This window comes from Phyllobates terribilis, unplaced genomic scaffold (assembly GCF_046119375.1).
Source record: "Phyllobates terribilis strain yellow unplaced genomic scaffold, ASM4611937v1 Scaffold_2__4_contigs__length_985480577, whole genome shotgun sequence".
Taxonomy (NCBI): Eukaryota; Metazoa; Chordata; class Amphibia; order Anura; family Dendrobatidae; genus Phyllobates; species Phyllobates terribilis.
The window spans coordinates 711,574,210-711,593,523 of NW_027362762.1; positions in this window are offsets into that span (position 1 = coordinate 711,574,210).

Below are 19,314 nucleotides of genomic sequence, written 5' to 3' on the forward strand. Positions count from 1 at the left end.
CAAAAGCTGACAAAAATGAGGACGGAGGAACTTGCAATGCCCCTTACAAGAGCCATGCAGTACAGCATATTAAAAACATTATTCCCATTATTGGGGAGTGGGTCTCCATAATCTTTGCCTATGCCTTCCAAGCAAAAGCTGCCAAAAAATAGGACAGAGGAACTTGCTATTAGTGTTGAGCCACCCCCGTAGTGTTCGAGTTCGGTTCGGTTCGTCGAACACCCGTGTGTTCGCCGAACTGTTCGTCGAACTGTTCGTCGAACACCTTCGAACTCCGTTAAAACCAATGGCAGGCAAACAAAAACACATAGAAACACATAGAAAACACCTTCAAAGGTGTCCAAAAGCTGACAAACTGCTCTGAAGACACAACTAACACATGGAAAAGTGACAAGTACATATAGTCATGCGAAAAGAAAAGAGGTGGAGGAGTAAAAGGAGGGGGAGACACAGATATAGGCATGTCATGCCCTTCTAAAATCCAAAAAGTGAGAAGCCGACACGTTCAGTCCGCTCCTGCCCGTGCCACCTCCGTGTCGCCGGGTTTGTGCCAGAGCCGCGGTGAACCCTGACGGCCAGCCCCCCTCTCCCAATACTGGTGCCTGTCCGCTGGTGGGTCGAGCGAGCGCCCCTGTGGTGGAGGCAGCTCTAAGCTTTTTAATTTAAATTGTCTCTCTAATTTGAATGAATACACTTTAAATCCATTTACAAGGATCTATTGGAGGGCAAGTCTCATGCCAGCAGCCGCGTAATTCCAGCTCCAGTAGCGTCCACTAAAGCTGCTGCAGTTAAAAAGCTTTTATAAGGATCGAGCTCGGCTGTCCACCGCAAGGCATCCTACTGCCAGTCCCAGCCCCTTTGCCTTGGGGTGCCTCCTGATGCTCTTCACTGAGTATCCCGTGGTCCCGAAGCATTTCCTTTGAAAAAATTAAGTGTCAAAACTACAGGTGGTGTAGCTTGCTTAACAGCCGGGATAATCCGCTGACTAGCAGACACTGCTACTAGGCACAAAGTATTTCCTGGGCTAGATGCAGTTAAAAATTTGTAATTAGATACTCTCGTTGGATGCTGAGAAAGCATTCCATAGAGTCTCCTGGCACGCCGTATATAATTCTCTTAAAAAGCTTGGGGTAGGGGTCTAGGGGACCCTTTTATAGCCAAAATCACGGCCCTGTATCGCAATACGTCACCTAGGCTGAAGATAAATGGAACTGTATTACCCTGAGGGCTCGGTTGCTACAGAGGTATTGCACCTCACCCAGAGGTGTGATATCTCACTCTCAGGTAAGGATGGAGTGTGGATCAGGACCCGACACCTGCATGCATTACACCACATTGCCGTGGGGCAGGGCGACCAATATGCCCCTGAGATGGGCACGACAGTCCCTGTCCCTGGCTGGAGTGGGGGGAGGGAACACTGAGGAAGGGGAACCCTGTAGTGCAGGAGCAGGGAGGAAGCAGTTCCTGGGTGCATTGAGAAGGGAGTATAAAAGGTGGGCACCATCTTAGTTCAGTGCAGAGAAGTCTGAGCAGAAGTGGCAGGGAGCAGGGGCTCTGCATGAGCTCTGCTCCGGAGGCAGGGCTAGTAACAGAGGCCCAGGCCTGGAAGAGGGAGAAGGAAGGAAGAGGAGCGGAGAATGCTCCAGGAATGAGGAACGAAGGGATCCCAGGGGTGCGGACGGGCGAGTCGCCACCGCACGCCCGAATCCACCTGCGTGGAGGGGTCAGGCCAAAGGGGGAGACCGGTCCCCGAAACTAGTGGAGGCAGGAAACGACCCTCAGCTAGAAACAGGAGGCTGTGACATTTTATGTGGCGAAGCAACTCGCTACACCCGCTAGGAAGGCACCACATAGGGTCAGGGAAACTGGCGCCAAGTTTACCAAGAGGAGGCCCGAGGCAGCCGGACAGAAGGGTTGGTAAGAAAGGCCAGACAAAGGACACACAAAGGGGGTCCTGTGAAGCGCTCCAAAGTTATCTGGCAGTTGTCTGAGCCCCTCACCTGGTGAGCACAGTAAGAAGTGGGCAGCCGCTACCTGCAGACGTGGTCTGGATAATAAGAACTGTGAGTAAAGGCCCTGGACTGCATCACTGACTCCGTGTCGTTACTGCTGCTGCCCTGCACCATCACCCCCATCCTCCGCATACACTGCCCTGAGGCTATACTCCTCCCGTAGGGAGTTATGCTACGCTCTGCTACACCCACAACACCAGCCTCAGCGGTCTGCCCTGGAGCGGCGGTTCACTCTGACCGCAATCCACGGGTGGCGTAGTCGGACATTTAAACATCAAAACCACATAAATAGTTCCGCCACTGGTTTGACCGCCCTGAGCTACGGAACCGGGTCGCCGCCACGGAGACTACAACCACCAGCATCCACCAAAAAGGGTCCGGCTCCGGGTGACCCAAGGCCCAGGGGGTGCGTCAGAACAATTTCATCACCTTTCACAATCACCAATGGGACAAGGCAGGGATGTTCTCTGTCCCCTCTCTTATACATCCTAGTGACGGAGCACCTGCTCTCATCAATTCGCCATAACCCCAATATTAGGTGGATTGAGGTGGGAGGCACCGAGTACAAGTGCTCTCTATTTGCTGATGATGTCCTAGTATATATCACTCAATCACATATATCCATCCATGCTGTTATGGCTGAAATAGATCACTTTGTTACATGGTCAAATTTTAAAATCAATGCAGCGAAGTCTGAGGCCCTCGATGTCTCCCTCCCCAAATCCATATAGGATTCCATCCAGTCCAACTTTCCCTTTGCCTGGCCCTCACAGGGTATCAAATACTTAGGAATTCCTATTCATAGAGACCTCTCCCATCTATGTTATCTTAATTTTGGGCCCTTTATTGAACAACTCCATACAGACCACGGTTGGCAAGTTAGAACTGTAAGATTCACTACGTGAACCACTGGTGTTTTGTGGAAAAGCACATGTACACTGTGTTCCAAATTATTATGCAAAAAGTGTTTAGGAGTGATAAGGGAAGAATTTGTTTGTTTGTCAGTTAAACTCATTGATGGTGATGTGTGTCAGGGCTCTTTATATCACTGTAAGCAATTGCAGACACCTGTGCTAATTAGTTTGGCAGGTGTGTCCAATGAAAGGCAAGACTACTTAAGAAGGCTGTCTCACATTATTAAGCAGCCTACATTTTCTGCCAAAATGGGAAAGAAAAAAGATGTGTCGGCTGCTGAGAAGCAACAAATTGTGGAGTGTTTAGGTCAAGGCATGACTACAATCAACATTGTGCGATGATCAGGATGAAGTGTCTTGTCAATCAAGAAGTATGTAGCTGATTCACAGTACACACGTGTGCGTGCTGATAAGGGCAAATTGAGGACTCTTTCCTACAGGCAATTACATCAGGTTAAAAGAGTAGCGGCAAAAAAGCCTTGTCATAGCAGCAGACAAGTTTTTGAAGCTGCTGGTGCCTCCAACGTCCCCCGAACAACAAGATGCAGGGTCCTTCAGAGGTTTGCAGCTGTGCGTACACCATCCTGTCGACCTCCTCTATCCACTTCACACAAGCAGAAATGGCTCCAGTGGGCCAAACATTACATGAAGACTGATTTCAAAACTGTTTTGTTCACGGATGAGTGCCGTGCAGCGCTCGATGGTCAAGATGGATGGAGTGGAGGATGGCTGTTTGATGGACACCCCACGCAAATACGGCTACAGCGCCAACAAGGAGGAGGTGGAGTAATGTTTTGGGCTGGAATCATGGGGAGAGAGATTGTCGGCCCCTTTAGGATCCATGAAGGCGCTAAAGATGAACTCCATAATGTATGTGGATTTTCTCAAACAGCACTTCCTGCCATGGTTCAAGAAGAAGAACCGTGTATTTCACAGCAAGATCATTTTTTTGCATGATAATGCACCATCTCATGCTGCACATAAAACAGCTGCATCTCTGGCTGATATGGGCATAAAAGGGGACAAACTTATGGTGTGACCCCCATGCTCCCCTGACCTCTACCCCATTCAGAACCTCTGGAGCATCATCAAAAGGAGTGTCTATGATGGCGGGAGGCAGTTCACATCTAAGCAACAGCTCTGGGAGGGTATTCTGTCCTCATGCAAAACAATTGAAGCAGAAACCATCCAAAACCTGACAAATTTAATGGACGAGAGAGTTCAGAAGCTCCTTTCGAACAAGGGGTCCTATGTGAAAATGTAACATCACCTAGAATAAAGTTTTGAGTTGAAAACTGTTTGATTTCAGTTTCTAATAACCTGCTAATGCTTATAATTTCAAAAATGACCATTTTTTTGGTCTTTATTAAAATGAAAAGGTTGATCGAAAAGTTTGGGGGATCTAAGAGTGTGGCAACCCAGTAGTCATGATTACTTCGAATTCTGACAATATGAGGGTCATGTTGCAGGTAGTGCAGCAAGAAGGCACTTATGTGTCTTGCGTATCTCGGAGCCCCAAAATTATTTTCCGGGCTAGATGCAGCTAAAAATTATTATTAATTTTAAATCTGGTGGAGCTTAGTATAGATGGCCTAATAGGATCAGTGCTGCACACTGCTACAAAGCCCAAATTATTTTCCAGTCAAGATACAGATAAACATGATTAGTAATTTTAAATCTGGTGGAGCTTATTATAGATGGCCTAATAGAATCAGTACTGCACACTGCTACAAAGCCCAAATTATTTTCCAGCCAAGATACAGATAAACATGATTAGTAATTTGAAAGCTTAAAATGGTTGGTAGGGTGATTTTAACCAATCATCAAGCTTTTACTCTCCCCAGGATGACACAGGGGTAGAAAAGTCGTTTCGGATCCATGATTTGTTCATCTTTATGAACGTGAGTCTGTCTACATTATCAGTGGAGAGCCGCGTGCGCTTATCTGTCAGCACACCACGAGCAGCGCTGAACACACGTTCAGACAGAACGCTGGCTGCGGGGCATGACAAGATCTCCAAGGCGTAAGTGGCTAGCTCCGGCCATTTATCCAGATTGGAAGCCCAAAAAGAGCAAGGGTCCAGTGACACAGTCATGGCTTCAATGTTTACTTGGAGATACTCCTGTACCATCGTCTCTAGGCGTTGACTATGTGTCAGACTTCTTGTCTCCTGTGGCCTTGCAAAGGATGGGCTAAAAAAGTGGTGAAATGATTCCGCAAAATTGATGTTACCAGCAGATACTGTGGTTCTGTTATGGTTTGAGTGCTGAACACTTGACGGTCCCACGGTTGGCAAGTTGGAACTGTGAGATTCACTACGTGCACCACTGGTGTTTTGTGGAAAAGCACATGTAAGATTCTGCAACAGTCTCTGCTGATACTTCTGCATGCGTGTATCCCTTTCTATGGCAGGAATAATTTCTGCAAATTTACTTTTGTACCGGGGATCTAACAGTGTGGCAACCCAGTAGTCAGGATTATTTCTAATTCTCACAATTCGAGGGTCATGTTGCAGGTAGTGCAGCAAGAAGGCACTCAAGTGTGTTGCGCATCCAGGAGCACCAAGTCCCTGTTGTGTTGGTGGCGAGGTAACAATCATGCTTCCTTCCTCTGTCCTCTCCCCCCAACCTCGCACAACAGAAATGTGATCAAGGTCTCCCTCATCTGATGAGTCTTCCATCAGTTCGTCCTCCACTTCTTCCTGGGCTCCTGCACCTTCCTCACTAGTTTGGCTGCTACCATGCGCGGTGGTAAAACCATCTCCCCCACCCTCACATGCCTGCCGCCTTGGTGCTGCCGACCGTCTGGACCTTGCAGATGTTAGCCCTTCCGCATACAACTCCTCCTCCTCTACTTCCTCCACCTCCTCTTGTGCCACCACCTGACTCCGAATTCTGTTTAACATGTGCTCCAGCATGTAAATCACCGGAATAGTCATGCTGATAATGGCATCGTCAGCATTAAACATCTTCGTCGCCATTTCAAAACTGTGCAGAAGGGTGCATAGGTCCCTGATCTGAGACCACTCCTCCAGCGTGATTTGCCCCACGTCTGGATCTCGTTGGCCCAGGCTATACATCAGAACGTATTGCACCAGGGCTTGTCGGTGCTGCCACAGTCGCTGCAACATGTGCAGAGTTGAATTCCACCGGGTAGGCACATCGCATTTTAGCCGGTGAAGTGGCAGGCCCAACGACTTCTGTAGAGATGTAAGTCGCTGAGCTGCGGGATGCGAATGGCGGAAGTGAGCACACAGCGACCGTGCCCTCTGCAGAAGGCCATCTAGTCTGAGATAGTGGGCTAAAAATTGCTGGACAACCAGGTTCAACACGTGAGCCATACAAGGCACGTGTGTGACATTGCCCCGGCGAAGGGCCGCACCCAGGTTTGCAGCATTGTCGCACACGGCCTTCCCTGGTTTCAGGTCCAGTGGAGACAACCATTCTTGAAATTGGTTATCCAGAGCTGACCACAACTCCTCAGCTGTGTGACTCACATTTCCCAGACATTTCAAAGTAAAAACCGCCTGATGACGTTGAGCCCTACTGCCAGCATAGTAAGGAGGTGTGCAGGATCCCTTCTGCGGAGTTAGAAAGCTTGTGGCATGACCAGACAGGCTTTGGGTGCAGGTGGAAGACCGAGAGGAGGTTGAGGAGGCAGAAGCAGTGGAGGAACTTTGACATAAAGAGGATTGACGGACAACTCGTGGGGACGGCATGACTTGGACAGCAGCCCCTTGTCCTGCTGTCACCATAGTTACCCAGTGCCCAGTCAGCGACATGTAACGCCCCTGTCCATGCCTACTCATCCAAGTGTCTGTGGTGAAATGCACCCTGTCACACACAGAGTTTCTCAAAGAAGCGGTGATGTTGTGTGCGACATGCTGGTGGAGCGCAGGCACACCTTTCTTTGAGAAGTAGTGCCGACTGGGCATCTGGTACTGGGGCACTGCGACGGACATAAGGTCTCGAAAATCCTCTGTGTCCACCAGGCGGAAAGGCAGCATTTCTGTAGCCAAGAGCTTGCAGATGGTGAAATTCAACCTCTTAGCTTTCTCATGGCTAGGAGGAAATGGTGTTTTACTTGTCCAAATCTGAGGGACCGAGGGTTGGCTATTGTGCTTAGACGGGGTTGATAAGGGTGTCCCCGGCAAACTGCCGGTCTGTGAGGAAGATGCAGGCGGACATGTTAGGTTGCCTTGATCCAAAGGTGGTGCTATCGATGTCGGACAGCGCTCAACACCAGCTGGTGTTACCACCTCCAAAGAAAATGATGACCTGCCAATCACGCTGGCTGTTGCGGGTAAAGAGGTGGCAGGTCTGCGCCCCAAAACAGGTGTGACTGCTGTCCCCCCAGTCACAGAGGATGAAGAGGCCGCGGATGCACAAGATATGGCAGACGGTGGTTGGCCCGGCCGGCTAGGCCGCATTGTAGCACACTGAGCTTCCCACTGCAACTTATGCTTCATGTCCATGTGCCGGTTCATGCATGAAGTACTCAAACTATGTATTTTTTGGCCTCTACTTAGCTTTTGCTGACAAATGTTACAGATAACATGAGTTGGGTCATCTTTATCGATCTGAAAAAATGCCCAGGCTATGCAAGGCTTAGCACCCATGCGACCTGAAGAGCCACCACGACTTGTGGTGAGAGGCAGAGTTGTGTTTGAGGATGCAGTTGTTGACGTGCTTCCAGTACTACGTCTCTGTCCAGGAAGGCGCAACCTGACCTCATCGTCACTAGCATCTTCCTCCACCTCCTCTGCTGACCTCATCTCCTGGCTGACTGTGGGTTGACAGTAAGTGGGATCTCCAACCTCATCATCATCACCCTGTGCGTTATCACACCCGTCGTCCTCAGAGCCAACCTGTTCCTGCCCTGACAAAAAACTAAAGTTGTTGCTCCAATCAGGTATTTGAGTCTCATCATCGTCTTCCTCATTGTCTCCACCAACAGGAGTTACAGTTTGGGAATGAGGGTCTACATTATGGTCAGAACCTTCTGCGTCTGGTCCTGGATCCGACTCATAAAGATTCTGGGCATCAGTGCAGATCATTTCCTCGTCTGGATTCACAGAAGCGCTGGAGTCGACCTCTGATTCCCAGGCTATAGTATGAGTAAACAGCTCTGCAGACTCAACCATCTGTTCTACCTCATACTCAGACGGGCAGCTGGAGATTTGGGAGCTGTGAGGAAGCAAGTGCGATTGGGGTGACACCTTTGAGGACTGGAGTATTTGTGATGTTGAAGTTGATGTGGAGGAGAGCCCACTTAAAGGAGCACTTGATATCCGTTGAAGCACCTGCTGTTTTTGTGCCTCATCTGGAATTTGTAGCGATTGGCGTGGCCGTAAGAAAGGGATCTTATCACATTGTCCGCTAAAAGAAGTAGACATTTTAGTTTGGCTGGAAGATGGTCTTTCTTCTGCAGATGTTACTGTTGCTTTAACACCTACCCCATGGACACAACCTTTTTTCCCCTTCCCAACACGCCTATTCCCCTTTCCACCAGCAGCAGGCCTTTTTCCACTCATTTTGGTGGTTAACTAATCCACAACTCTGGAGTTGTTTGCACAAAAAAACAATGGATGGGAACCGAGCAGAGCTGAGTGGCCAAACTGTGGTATTAGGCCAAAACTATTGGCTGGGTTAGATGCAGAAAAAAATTATATTCAATTTGCAACCTGATGGAGGTCAGTATAGATGGACTAATAGAACAAGTCCCACACACAGCTAGAAGCCCAAATATTTTTTCAGAGGTAGATGCAGAAAAAAATATATTCAGTTTGCAACCTGATGGAGGTTAGTATAGATGGACTAATAGAGAAAGTCCCACACACTGCTAGAACGCCAAATATTTTTTCAGAGCTAGATGCAGACAAAAAATTATTTTAAATTTTCAACCTGATGGAGGTCAGTATAGGTGGACTAATAGAACAAGTCCCACACACAGCTAGAAGCCCAAATATTTTTTCAGAGGTAGATGCAGATAAAAATTATTTTTAATTTGCAACCTGATGGAGGTCAGTATAGATGGACTAATAGAGAAAGTCCCACATACTGCTAGAAGGCCAAATATTTTTTCAGAGCTAGATGCAGAAAAAAATTATATTCAGTTTGCAACCTGATGGAGGTCTGTATAGATGGATTAATAGAACAAGTCCCACACACAGCTAGAAGCCCAATATTTTTTCAGAGGTAGATGCAGAAAAAAATATATTCAGTTTGCAACCTGATGGAGGTCAGTATAGATGGACTAATACAACAAGTCCCACACACAGCTAGAAGCCCAATATTTTTTCAGAGCTAGATGCAAAAAAAATTATATTCAATTTGCAACCTGATGGAGGTCACTATAGATGGAGTAATAGAACAAGTCCCACAAACAGCTAGAAGGCCAAATATTTTTTCAGAGCTAGATGGAGATAAAAATGATTTTTAATTTGCAACCTGATGGAGGTCAGTATAGATGGACTAATATAGAAAGTCCCACACACTGCTAGAAGGCCAAATATTTTTTCAGAGCTAGATGCAGAAAAAAATTATATTCAGTTTGCAACCTGATGGAGGTCAGTATAGATGGAGTAATAGAACAAGTCCCACACACAGCTAGAAGCCCAAATATTTTTTCAGAGGTAGATGCAGAAAAAAATTATATTCAGTTTGCAACCTGATGGAGGTCTGTATAGATGGATTAATAGAACAAGTCCCACACACAGCTACAAGGCCAATATTTTTTCAGAGGTAGATGCAGAAAAAAATATATTCAGTTTGCAACCTGATGGAGGTCAGTATAGATGGACTAATAGAGAAAGTCCCACACACTGCTAGAAGGCCAAATATTTTTTCAGAGCTGGATGCAGAAAAAAATTATATTCAATTTGCAACCTGATGGAGGTCAGTATAGATGGACTAATAGAATGATGCTATGCCCAAAAGATTTTACTTCACTAGGTGCAGTAGAAAAATTGGTATTCTATACACAGGTGGTATATCTTGCAACACAGATAGGCTACTCCACTGACTAACACACTCTGCAATAGGCCAAAAAGGATTAGCTTTGCTAGATTCAGCCAAATGCTGTGAAAAAAAACTTGCACAGCACTGGCACAGACCTGCCTGGCAAAAACTGATTGGAACTGATGTAACCTAGTCCTGAAAAGGACTCCAATTACAATTAGTCTTTACTCCCACAACCTATCTGATAAAAGTCGTAGGAAATGCTGTAACCTAGTCCTTAAAAGGACTGCAATCACAACTATTCCCTACTCCCAAGCTATCTGTAGATTTGTGCGAAAATTGGCTTGAAATTAACAAGGTATAGCGCACACAGCAACAGCGGTGCCGTCTAACACGCAGCTGCAGCAGTGAGAAAATGGTGGCAACGGGGAAAATGGCTTGGTCTTATAGGGCAAGAACATGTGACATACACTGCCAATGACACATGCCCTTGCTTGTGTGATAAAAAGCGCTTCGCTCCGTGTGTGCGCTGCTGATAGGCTGACAGATTGCACCTCCCCACTGTAAATGCGGGAAAGAGAAAAAAAAATGGAGATCTTCATTATTCCTGCAGAGATCCATCCCCTGCCCCTCCCCCCACCCCGCTGTACACTCAAACTGAGTATTAACATTAATTTTCATCATTACTGAGAAAAAATCCAGTTATGATTTTGGTGCACGAACAGTTATCGAACATAACCTCGAACAGCCGAATTTTTCTCAAATCGTTCGTGTTTGCCGAACGGCTCGAACACCGCCCAAAACAGCTCGAATTTGAGATTGGCGAACAGTTCGAGTAGAACAACGCTCATCTCTACTTGCTATGCCCCTTACAAGAGCCATGCAGTACAGCATATTAAAAAAATTATTCCCATTATTGGGGAGTGGGTCTCCCATTGTCTTTGCCTATGCCTTCCATGCAACAGCTGCCAAAAATTAGGACGGAGGAACTTGCAATGCCCCTTACAAGAGACATGCAGTACAGCATATTAAAAACATTATTCCCATTATTGGGGAGTGGATCTTCCATAGTCTTTGCCTATGCCTTCCAAGCAAAAGCTGCCAAAAATTAGGATGAAGTAACTTGCAATGCTCCTTACAAAAGCCATGCAGTACAGCATATTAAAAACATTATTCCCATTATTGGGGAGTGGGTCTCCCATAGTCTTTGCCTATGCCTTCCAAGCAAAAGCTGCCAAAAATTAGGTCGTAGGAACTAACAAATGCCCCTTTCAACAGTCATGCAGTACAGTATATTAAAAATATTATTACCATTATTGGGGAGTGGGTCTCCCATAGCTTTTGCTTGGAAGGCAAAGGCAAAGACAGACAAAAATTAGGATGGATGAACTTGCAATGCCCCTTACAAGAGCCATGTAGTATAACATATTAAAAACATTATTCTCATTATTGGTGTGTAGGTATCCCATAGTCTTTGCCTATGCCTTCCAAGCAAAAGCTGACAAAAATTAGGATGGAGGAACTTGCAATGCCTCTTACAAGAGCCATGCAGTACAGCATATTAAAAACATTATTCCCATTATTGGGGAGTGAGTCTCCCATAGTCTTTGCCTATGCTATCCAAGCAAAAGCTGCCAAAAATTAGGACGGAGGAACTTGCAATGCCCCTTACAAGAGCCATGCAGTACAGCATATAAAAAACATTATTTCCATTATTGGGGAGTGGGTCTCCCATAGTCTTTGCCTATGCCTTTCAAGCAAAAGCTGCCAAAATTAGGACAGAGGAACTTGCAAAGCTCCTTACAAGAGCCATGCAGTACAGCATATTAAAAAAATTATTCCCATTATTGGGGAGTGGGTCTTCCATTGTCTTTGCCTATGCCTTCCAAGCTAAAGCTGCCAAAAATTAAGACGGAGGAACTTGCAATGCCCCTTCCAAGAGCCATGCAGTACAGCATATTAAAAACATTATTTTCATTATTGGGGAGTGGGTCTCCCATAGTCTTTGCCTATGCCTTCAAGGCAAAAGCTGCCAAAAATTAGGATGGAGGAACTTGCAATGCCCCTTACAAGAGCCATGCAGTACAGCATATTAAAAACATTATTCCCATTATTGGGGAGTGGGTCTCCCATAGTCTTTGCCTATGCCTTCCAAGCAAAAGCTGCCAAAAATTAGGATGGAGGAACTTTCAATGTCACTTACAAGAGCCATGTAGTAGAACATAATAAAAACATTATTCCCATTATTGGTGAGTAGGTATCCCATAGTCTTTGCCTATGCCTTCCAAGCAAAAACTGACAAAAATTAGGATGGAGGAACTTGCAATGCCCCTTACAAGAGCCATGCAGTACAGCATATTAAAAACATTATTCCCAGTTTGCCAAAGCTGCCAAGAATTAGGATGGAGGAACATGCAATGCCTGTTACAAGAGCCATGCAGTACAGAATATTAAAAACATTATTTTCATTATTGGGGAAAGGGTCTCCCATAGTCTTTGCCTATGCTTTACAAGCAAAAGCTGCCAAAAATTAGGACGGAGGAACTTGCAATGCCCCTTACAAGAGCCATGTAATACAGCATGTCTTTGCCTATGCCTTCCAATCAAAAGCTGCCAAAAATTAGGACGGAGGAACTTGCAATGCCCCTTACAAGAGCCATGTAATACAGCATGTTAAAAACATTATTCCCATTATTGGGGAGTGGGTCACCCATAATCTTTGTCTATGCTTTCCAACCAAAAAATTAGGATGGAGGAACTTGCAATGCCGCTTAAAAAAGCCATGCAGTACAGCATACTAAAAACATTATTCCCATTATTGGGGAGTGGCTCTCCCATAGTCTCTTGCCTATGCCTTTCAAGCAAAAGCTTACAAAAATTAGGATGGAGGAACTTGCAATGCCCCTTACAAGAGCCATGCAGTACAGCATATTAAAAACATCATTCCCATTATTAGGAACTGGGTCTCCCATAGTCGTTGCCCTTGCCTTCCAAGAAAAAGCTGCCAAAATGTAGGATGGAGAAACTTTCAATGCCCCTTACAAGAGCCATGCAGTATAACATATTAAAAACATTATTCCCATTATTGGGGAGTATGTCTCCCATATTCTTTGCCTATGCCTTCCAAGCAAAAGGTGCCAAAAATTAGAATGGAGGAACTTTCAATGCCCCTTACAAAAACCATGCAGTACAGCATATTAAAAACATTATTCCCATTATTGGGGAGTGGGTCTCCCATTGTGTTTGCCTATGCCTTCCAAGCAAAAGCTGCTATAAATTAGGACGGAGGAACTTGCAATGCCCCTTACAAGAGCCATGTAATACAGCATGTTAAAAACATTATTCCCATTATTGGGGAGTGGGTCTCCCATAGTGTTTGCCTATGCCTTCCAAGCAAAATCTGCCAAAAATTAGGATGGAGGATCTTACAATGCCCCTTACAAGAGCCATGCAATACAGGACATTAAAGACATTATACCCATTATTGGGCAGTGGGTCTCCTCCCATAGTCTTTGCCTATGCCTTCAAAGCAAAAGCTGCCAAAAATTAGGACAGAGGAAGTTGAATAGCCCCTTACAAGAGCCATACAGTACAGCGTATTAAAAACATTATTCCCATTATTGGGGAGTGGGTCTCCCATAGTCTTTGCCCATGCCTTCCAAGCAAAAGCTGCCAACAATTAGGATGGAGGAACTTGTAATGCCCCTTACATAAGCCATGCAGTACAGCATATTAAACATTATTCCCATTATTGGGGAGTGGGTCTCCCATTGTCTTTGCCTATGCCTTCCAAGCAAAGGCTGCCAAAAATTAGAACGGAGGAACTTTCAATGCCCCTTACAATAGCCATGCAGTACAGCATATTAAAAACATTATTCCCATTATTGGGGAGTGGGTCTCCCATAGTCTTTGCCTATGCCTTAAAAACAAAAGCTGCGAAAAAATTAGGACGAAGGAACTTGTAATGCCCCTTACAAGAGCCATGCAGTACAGCATATTAAAACATTATTCCCATTATTGGGGAGTGGGTCTCCCTTAGTCTTTGCCTATGCCTTTACAAGCAAAAGCGGCCAAAAATTAGGATGTAGGATCTTGCAATGCCCCTTACAAGAGCCATGCAGTATAGCACGTTATAAACATTATTCCCATTATTGGGGAGTGGGTCTCCCATCATCTTTGCCTATGCCTTTCAAGCAAAAGCTGACAAAAAGTAGGACCGAGGAACTTGCAATGCCCCTTACAAGAGCCATGCAGTACAGCATATTAAAAACATTATTCCCATTATTGGGGAGTGGGTCTCTCATAGTCTTTGCCTATACCTTCCAAGCAAAAGCTGACAAAAATTAGGACGGAGGAAATTGCAATGCCCTTTACAAGAGCCATGCAGTTCAGCATATTAAAAACATCATTCCCATTATTGGGGAGTGGGTCTCCCATTGTCTTTTCCTATGCCTTCCAAGCAAAAGCTGCCAAAAATTAGGATGGAGGATCTTGCAATGCCCCTAGAAAGAGCCATGCAATACAGCATATTAAAGACATTATTCCTATTATTGGGGAGTGGGTCTCCTCCCATAGTCTTTGCCTATGCCTTCCAAGCAAAAGCTGCCAAAAATTAGGATGGAGGAACTTGAATAGCCCCTTACAAGAGCCATGCAGTACAGCATATTAAAAACATTATTCCCATAATTGAGGAGTGGGTCTCCCATAGTCTTTGCCTATGCCTTCCAAGCAAAAGCTGCCAAAAATTAGGTGGGAGGAACTTGCAATGCCCCTTACAAGAGCCATGCAGTACAGCATATTAAAAACATTATTCCCATTATTGGGGAGTGGGTCTCGCATAGTCTTTGTCAATGCCTTCCAAGCAAAAGCTGCTAAAAATTAGGACGGAGAAACTTGCAATGCCCCTTAAAAAAGCCATGCAGTACAGCATATTAAAAACATTATTTACATTAATGGGGAGTGGGTCTCCCATAGTCTTTGCCTATGCCTTCCAAGCAAAAGCTGCCAAAAATTAGGATGGAGGAACGTGCAATGCCACTTACAATATACATGCAGTACAGCATATTAAAAACATTATTCCCATTATTGAGGATTGGGTCTCCCATAGTCTTTGCCTATGCTTTCCAAGCAAAAGTTGCCAAAAATTAGGACGGAGGAACTTGCAATGCCCCTTGCGAGAGCCATGCAGTACAGCATATTAAAAACATTATTCCCATTATTGGGGAGTCGGTCCCATATAGTCTTTGCCTATGCTTTACAAGCAAAAGCTGCCAAAAATTAGGATGGAGGAACTTGCAATTCCCATTACAAGAGCCATGCAGTACAGCTTATTAAAAACATTATTCCCATTATTGGGGAGTGGGTCAACCATAGTCTTTGCCTATGCCTTCCAAGTAAAAGCTGCCAAAAATTAGGACGGAGGAACTTGCAATGCCCCTTAAAAAATCCATGCAGTACAGCATATTAAAAGCATTATTTACATTATTGGGGAGTGGGTTTCCCATAATCTTTGCCTATGCCTTCCAAGCAAAAGCTGCCTAAAATTAGGATGGAGGAAATTGCAATGCCCATTACAAGAGCCATGCAATAAAGCATATTAAAAACATTATTCCCATTATTGGGGAGTGGGTCTCCCATAGTCTTTGCCTATGCCTTCCAAGCAAAAGCTGCCAAAAATTAGGATGGAGGAACTTGCAATGCCCCTCAAAAGAGCCATGCAGTACAGCATATTAAAAACATTATTCCCATTATTGGGGAGTGAGTCTCCCATTGTCTTTGCCTATGCCTTCCAAGCAAAAGCTGCCAAAAATTAGGACGGAGGAATTTGCAAAGCCCCTTACAAAAGTCATGCAGTACAGCAAATTAAAAACATTATTCCCATTATTGGGGATTGTGTCTCCCATTGTCTTTGCCTATGCCTTCCGAGCAAAAGCTGCCAAAAATTAGAATGGCAGAACTTGCAATGCCCCTTAAAAAAGCCATGCAGTACAGCATATTAAAAACATTATTCTCATTTTTGGGGAGTGGGTCTCCCATAGTCTTTGCCTATGCGTTCCAAGCAAAAGCTGCCAAAAATTAGAACGGAGGAACTTGCAATGCCCCTTACAAGAGCGATGCAGTACAGCATATTAAAAACATTATTCCCATTAATGGGGAGTCGTTGTCCCATAGCTTTTGCATATGGTTTCCAAGCAAAATCTGCCGAAAATTAGGATGGTGGAACTTGCAATGCCCCTTACAAGAGCCATGCAGTACAGCATATTAAAAACATTATTCCCATTATTGGAGAGTGGATCTCCCATAGTATTTGCCTATGCCTTCCAAGCAAAAGCTGCCAAAAATTAGGACGGAGGAACTTGCAATGCCCCTTACAAGAGCCATGCAGTACAGCATATTAAAAACATTATTCCCATTATTGGGGAGTGGGTCTCCCATAGTCTTTGCCCATGCCTTCCAAGCAAAAGCTGCCAACAATTAGGATGGAGGAACTTGTAATGCCCCTTACATAAGCCATGCAGTACAGCATATTAAACATTATTCCCATTATTGGGGAGTGGGTCTCCCATTGTCTTTGCCTATGCCTTCCAAGCAAAGGCTGCCAAAAATTAGAACGGAGGAACTTTCAATGCCCCTTACAATAGCCATGCAGTACAGCATATTAAAAACATTATTCCCATTATTGGGGAGTGGGTCTCCCATAGTCTTTGCCTATGCCTTAAAAACAAAAGCTGCGAAAAAATTAGGACGAAGGAACTTGTAATGCCCCTTACAAGAGCCATGCAGTACAGCATATTAAAACATTATTCCCATTATTGGGGAGTGGGTCTCCCTTAGTCTTTGCCTATGCCTTTACAAGCAAAAGCGGCCAAAAATTAGGATGTAGGATCTTGCAATGCCCCTTACAAGAGCCATGCAGTATAGCACGTTATAAACATTATTCCCATTATTGGGGAGTGGGTCTCCCATCATCTTTGCCTATGCCTTTCAAGCAAAAGCTGACAAAAAGTAGGACCGAGGAACTTGCAATGCCCCTTACAAGAGCCATGCAGTACAGCATATTAAAAACATTATTCCCATTATTGGGGAGTGGGTCTCTCATAGTCTTTGCCTATACCTTCCAAGCAAAAGCTGACAAAAATTAGGACGGAGGAAATTGCAATGCCCTTTACAAGAGCCATGCAGTTCAGCATATTAAAAACATCATTCCCATTATTGGGGAGTGGGTCTCCCATTGTCTTTTCCTATGCCTTCCAAGCAAAAGCTGCCAAAAATTAGGATGGAGGATCTTGCAATGCCCCTAGAAAGAGCCATGCAATACAGCATATTAAAGACATTATTCCTATTATTGGGGAGTGGGTCTCCTCCCATAGTCTTTGCCTATGCCTTCCAAGCAAAAGCTGCCAAAAATTAGGATGGAGGAACTTGAATAGCCCCTTACAAGAGCCATGCAGTACAGCATATTAAAAACATTATTCCCATAATTGAGGAGTGGGTCTCCCATAGTCTTTGCCTATGCCTTCCAAGCAAAAGCTGCCAAAAATTAGGTGGGAGGAACTTGCAATGCCCCTTACAAGAGCCATGCAGTACAGCATATTAAAAACATTATTCCCATTATTGGGGAGTGGGTCTCGCATAGTCTTTGTCAATGCCTTCCAAGCAAAAGCTGCTAAAAATTAGGACGGAGAAACCTGCAATGCCCCTTAAAAAAGCCATGCAGTACAGCATATTAAAAACATTATTTACATTAATGGGGAGTGGGTCTCCCATAGTCTTTGCCTATGCCTTCCAAGCAAAAGCTGCCAAAAATTAGGATGGAGGAACGTGCAATGCCACTTACAATATACATGCAGTACAGCATATTAAAAACATTATTCCCATTATTGAGGATTGGGTCTCCCATAGTCTTTGCCTATGCTTTCCAAGCAAAAGTTGCCAAAAATTAGGACGGAGGAACTTGCAATGCCCCTTGCGAGAGCCATGCAGTACAGCATATTAAAAACATTATTCCCATTATTGGGGAGTCGGTCCCATATAGTCTTTGCCTATGCTTTACAAGCAAAAGCTGCCAAAAATTAGGATGGAGGAATTTGCAATTCCCATTACAAGAGCCATGCAGTACAGCTTATTAAAAACATTATTCCCATTATTGGGGAGTGGGTCAACCATAGTCTTTGCCTATGCCTTCCAAGTAAAAGCTGCCAAAAATTAGGACGGAGGAACTTGCAATGCCCCTTAAAAAATCCATGCAGTACAGCATATTAAAAGCATTATTTACATTATTGGGGAGTGGGTTTCCCATAATCTTTGCCTATGCCTTCCAAGCAAAAGCTGCCTAAAATTAGGATGGAGGAAATTGCAATGCCCATTACAAGAGCCATGCAATAAAGCATATTAAAAACATTATTCCCATTATTGGGGAGTGGGTCTCCCATAGTCTTTGCCTATGCCTTCCAAGCAAAAGCTGCCAAAAATTAGGATGGAGGAACTTGCAATGCCCCTCAAAAGAGCCATGCAGTACAGCATATTAAAAACATTATTCCCATTATTGGGGAGTGAGTCTCCCATTGTCTTTGCCTATGCCTTCCAAGCAAAAGCTGCCAAAAATTAGGACGGAGGAATTTGCAAAGCCCCTTACAAAAGTCATGCAGTACAGCAAATTAAAAACATTATTCCCATTATTGGGGATTGTGTCTCCCATTGTCTTTGCCTATGCCTTCCGAGCAAAAGCTGCCAAAAATTAGAATGGCAGAACTTGCAATGCCCCTTAAAAAAGCCATGCAGTACAGCATATTAAAAACATTATTCTCATTTTTGGGGAGTGGGTCTCCCATAGTCTTTGCCTATGCGTTCCAAGCAAAAGCTGCCAAAAATTAGAACGGAGGAACTTGCAATGCCCCTTACAAGAGCGATGCAGTACAGCATATTAAAAACATTATTCCCATTAATGGGGAGTCGTTGTCCCATAGCTTTTGCATATGGTTTCCAAGCAAAATCTGCCGAAAATTAGGATGGTGGAACTTGCAATGCCCCTTACAAGAGCCATGCAGTACAGCATATTAAAAACATTATTCCCATTATTGGAGAGTGGATCTCCCATAGTATTTGCCTATGCCTTCCAAGCAAAAGCTGCCAAAAATTAGGACGGAGGAACTTGCAATGCCCCTTACAAGAGCCATGCAGTACAGCATATTAAAAACATTATTCCCATTATTGGGGAGTCGGTCACCCCTAGTCTTTGCCTATGCGTTCCAAGCAAAAGCTGCCAAAAATTAGAACGGAGGAACTTGCAATGACCCTTACAAGAGCAATGCAGTACAGAATATTAAAAACATTATTCCCATTATTGGGGAGTGGGTACCCCATAGTCTTTGCCTATGCCTTCCAAGCAAAAGCTGACAAAAATTAGGACGGAGGAACTTGCAATTCCCC